The sequence below is a fragment of the Atta colombica genome, unplaced genomic scaffold (assembly GCF_001594045.1).
Source record: "Atta colombica isolate Treedump-2 unplaced genomic scaffold, Acol1.0 scaffold78, whole genome shotgun sequence".
NCBI classification, from domain to species: domain Eukaryota; kingdom Metazoa; phylum Arthropoda; class Insecta; order Hymenoptera; family Formicidae; genus Atta; species Atta colombica.
This window is the reverse complement of record NW_017259570.1, coordinates 137396-142481: the sequence shown is the minus strand read 5'-3', so window position 1 is coordinate 142481 and position 5086 is coordinate 137396.

Sequence of the window (5086 nt, the reverse complement as noted above, 5' to 3'; positions counted from 1 at the left end):
GGAACAGGTAACCGAGCACGACAAAGAATAGCGAAATGGAATGTAATTTATTTAATAAAAGTTGTCACAAATTTCTCCTAAAATTTCTTTATTTTTCCTTGATTTCTAGACAAAATTTCATAATTTTCCTTGGCTTTCAATAATATTTTGGTCTTTCATCTTGATTTGGAAACTGTTAAATATTTTGTAGAGATTAATTTAACATAGTAATGTAAATTACTATTAATGTCACTGACACTGTTTGAATTTTTAATTGTAAGTTCATAGTGCAAAAAACGGTGTACATATTATGTACGTATATTAAACTTCTTTAAAACCAAGATTTTTAATTTTCTAGAAAATTTTACAAAATTTTCCGACTCTTCTCTGATTTTCCTTATCAGTTTTAATTCCCTTGACACTTCTCTGATTTCCAGTTTTAATAACCTTGTACGACACATTTATATTTTCATACATTTTAGTACTCTAAACTCTCGATAGTCTAATTTAAAATATAGCGTTAAATCATATTCTAAGAAATGTATAACTAAGCAAGAAAACAAAGATGATTAATATTGTATGAATCTAATTGCGTGTTTTTTTTTAGCTATTTCAAATAGATTTATTTCTTCATATTAAAATATTTAATTAATTTTATTATATTATTTATATTATTTAAAGTGGATTAAAATTAAATTAAATCCAGACATTCTTAAATACTTGATGTGATAAAATTTGGGTCAGATATCTATTTAGACATTTAATTATTTGAACAATAATAATAAGTGAAAATTAATTATTTAAATGTTACCTTTATTCGTGCAGTTCTGCAAACCTTTTCCGGAGAAGATTCCATCGCTTACGGCCAGCACAATACTTTACAGGACTGTGGCGTTTTTTATAAAAGGCGCTATTGTTGTTGCTCTCATATGTTGGACTTATTCGGAAGGACTTTGGGGCAGCAGTGCCGAAACGGAAGAACTATATTACAGAATGATGAGCGTGATTTTTCCTGATCAGGAGGTAAATAAGCGTCAAATTTAGCATTAGGAGCTGCACACATAGGTTTCTCTTATAATGATAAATATTTTTCATAGATAAATTCGCCGAATATCAAGGAACTAAAATACTCTATATTCAAAACGTACAATGATGTGTTGATGAAAGGCATGGATATCATGGTCAGCGTGCCACGCGATGTGTATCGAAGACTGCAAGAATTCTTATCCCCGTCCAGTACAACAAAGGAAAGAGAGAGGAGAGCGAAATGCTTTGACGAGAATTGAGATATCATTTAGCAAATTGTGCGTGTCAAATTTTGAAATACCGATATGGATGTACATTATATGATATTTCCTTTATAAAAAATTTGTATGGAACTTTTAGTTTGATATTCAGAGTCGATTCTTATTTTAAGATCGTCTTGTGTTAGATAATGTCCTAAGATATAACTCTGTGAGTGGTTTTTTAAGACTGTACTTAAATATTTTAAGACATTTTAAGACTATACTTAAAATGGTTTTAAATATAAGAACCAACTATGAATATCAACCTATTGACTGTGTATTTATGACATCTTAAAATATTTAAGATTCTTAAAGAAGAATCGATTACCAGCCTATATCTTAATATTGTGCGTAGAATTTAAGTGAAAACATGATTGACTATGAGATCAGAAATTTCTGTAGCATTAATGTGCAAATAAACGTATTTAAAATTTGCTGCATTGTTCGCGCAAATTGTTGAAGATAATCTAACTAACGAATCCCTTTCTTTCTTAGTTTTTACATACAGAATCCGCGGATATACGAGACAGAATTAAAATTCCGCGCGACATCTTTTCCATTTTTTTCTCTCCCGTGATGCTCAAGGGCACACATGGGAGTTTCCAAGGTGTGCATATCAAGCGATTTTTATAGTCTACCTATGTATCGTCATAAAATCTCAGATAAAATCTTAGAAGCCGAGATAAAAATTCGCATTTTCATTACACCGCCCTTTTATATCTCTCCGCTGCAGTGTCTTACAGTGTAAATGTTACCATATACATGTCATGGCGGCTGATGTACGAGCCGTTAAGGAGAGAATATTTTTCGAGTCAGATTCGCGCGATGCATTCACTTTCGCAATTCACGATACCTAAAGAAAGCCTTATGAAAGAAAAAAAACTTACGTACGAAATCAGGACCTTCCTCGTGCATACCGTGAATTTCTCAAAGCCGCCAGCTCTGCCGTGACTCTTCAGACCCCTCAGACTCCTCACGTGTCGAGTATTCCTTTTTCGTCGAACCAGAAAGAAGTTTCGACCCCCATTTTTCAGAAGCGTCTATCTCCTTTTTGCAGCACGTGAGCGTCGTTTGTCAGGGCACCTATTTTACTTTATAAGCGCGCATCTCGCTCTCCCGCGAATTGTATACCGTGTCGTTGCGCGCGGAAAGGGGCCATCACACGTAAAAAAATTTCAGTCGTAACCGTAAGATCGTAAACATGTCAACTAGCCAGTTGGGCGTTTTAAATCATAAGATCGTAATTTTCATTGTGATTTTTACTTACGACCTTACGGTTTACGACTAAAACTTTTTTATGTATAATAGTCGTAATACCGGCTTAGTGAATAAAGAGTATTAAGAAAGAGCATCAATGATACTTATTTTTGATGCGACAGATGTAATGTTATGAAAGTGATCAAATGCGATTATTAATACTCGATATCAAGTTTTATAATGAATCATATATTTTATTAAATAGATTAATATCTTTTATCATTTTTTTTCTTTCGAAAATAAATTAAAATATGTAATTAGTTGCATGGCTTTTCCAAAATTAAACATTTTATACAATAATAATAATAATAATAATATATATATATATATATCTTCCGCTATTTTTGTATTCTCGGTGACGTTATGTATTATAAGACTAACCCAAACTAGAGATCTATCTCTATCTTATGCATCTATCTGATTCCATCTTAAGTAGTTCCTGAAAAATAGAGGGACCAATCAGAACTTGTCTAAATGGTGTCCAATCTGCTATTTGAGGATCTCTAATCTAGTAATATCGTGATACGCTTCTCTTATTTAATGTGCGGTTTTATTTCGCCAGGACGCATTTTAAATGAATACCTTAGAGATTCGGACAATTAAACAGTTTATTCAGATCAAAACATGGTGTAGTATATACATACGAGTTAGTTAAACGATATCGGGTCGCGTGACGGATAAGGGCAGTGGAGGGAAGAAGGGAAGAGGGACAAGGGAGGGTCTGATATGAAATCACCTATACAGTGAACTTGAGGTTCGGGCTTACGACCGCCGATCGGTTTACATGGACTCTCTCGCGTCGTTACAGCTGATTATGTACAGTCACATTACTCGCTACTGTTACTTTTTCGCTTGCGCTTATCTTTTTTTTTCTCTTCTTCATACTTGATTGTTGAGTCACGCCGACCGAGAACGTGACTTTCGATATCTACTTTCGGGCGAGTCTCCTCGCAATATGTTCGCTCGCTGAATAAGATTCTCACGCATGTGTATGAAAAAGATTGATATATCCCCGACATTTCCTGTTCTTATAAAATGAATACGGGCAGTATAATACTTTATCTTATTCTAATTCTCTCGGTTCGTCTTAATGCGTCACCATCATCGCTCATCCTTGAATTTCGAACCATTCTCGTGAAAGATATATGGATATGAAAGATATCGATTGATCATTTTCGACGATCGTTCGGTAACGAATTGCTAGAGCCAAGGGCGAATTGCGAATTGGGTAAATAAAAAAGTTTACGTAGATCGGAAAGTTCAAAATCAGATCTGTTAGGACAAGAGCACATGATAGACAAAAGCCGGTATTCATAATTGGTTCTTATTTCAAGATCGTTTTAAGTGACCCTCTGATTGATTCGTGATATCCCAAGACTGACTCAAGATGATTTTGAATATAAGAACTAACTATGAATACCGGCCACAGTCAATTCTTATGTTCAAGTTTACTTAAGTTCAAGCTTGAGATGTTATGAATCAATCAAAGAGCCGCATTAACGTCTTAAGACTAAATTTCGGCCGACTTGATTTTAACCCTCCGATAACATGAATTTTAACTCTTCTGTTAGAAATGGAGTTTTTTCATTGTTCCGGATTATACATATAAAAATTTTAAAAAATTCTGGTTTTATTAAAGCTTTAATAAATGAATTTTTATTGTTGTGAATGAAGTTGCATTGCATTAATTTTTTTTACAAATTTAAATTTATTTACTAAAGTTTAAATATCAGTAAAGACCTCAATTATTGGTGAAAGATTAATTATAAGTAGAAATTAGATCGATAAGAATAAATCAAATAAAAGGAAGCATTATATTTTTGATCGAAGCGAATGTTGATGTATAATGATATTCATATGTAAATTTTCGTAAATACATTTTTTCAATTCAATAAACTGTGCACTGATTCGATTTGTCGGACTTAAAATGCAATCGTAAACTACATTATTAAATAAACATTATTATTAAATTGACAATCAATCTAATTTGAAAGATATATCAATATTAAAAAATTTTAATTGTTTTCCATAAACGATATAACAGTCGACATTTCGGCTATCGTGTGATCTTGCATTTATTAGAATATATAACACGAAATTATCGGTGCCTAAGAGAGAAAAGAAACTAGAAAAAAATATAATTCTTTTTTTCTTCCCTTAAAAAGGAAGAATCATTAAAAACGAAGAAATAACGAAGCTACATTTCATTTATAATAAAAAAATTCAGAGAGTTTAAAAATTACTTTCATCTACACAAAAATCCGATCCTGGCATCGTCAAAAAATTGCAACGCCGCGACGACAGTTCAATCGATGAGGAGAGCGTGAATTTGAAAGATCTCAGCGGAACTCGTTGTCGAACGTTTTCGTGTCAAACATGAACGCCGATGGAAATAATTTCCACCAATTCTGCCTTCGCGTGGATAAGCGACGGAAAGTTAAACGAAGCGCTCGACAAGTCGTTCCGCTGAACTTCCTTTCGAAAACTTGAACGTTGCCAACCTATCGTTAGACTTTCCCGTGATAATATATACAGCGATATATTAACTAACGAGCAACCATCAT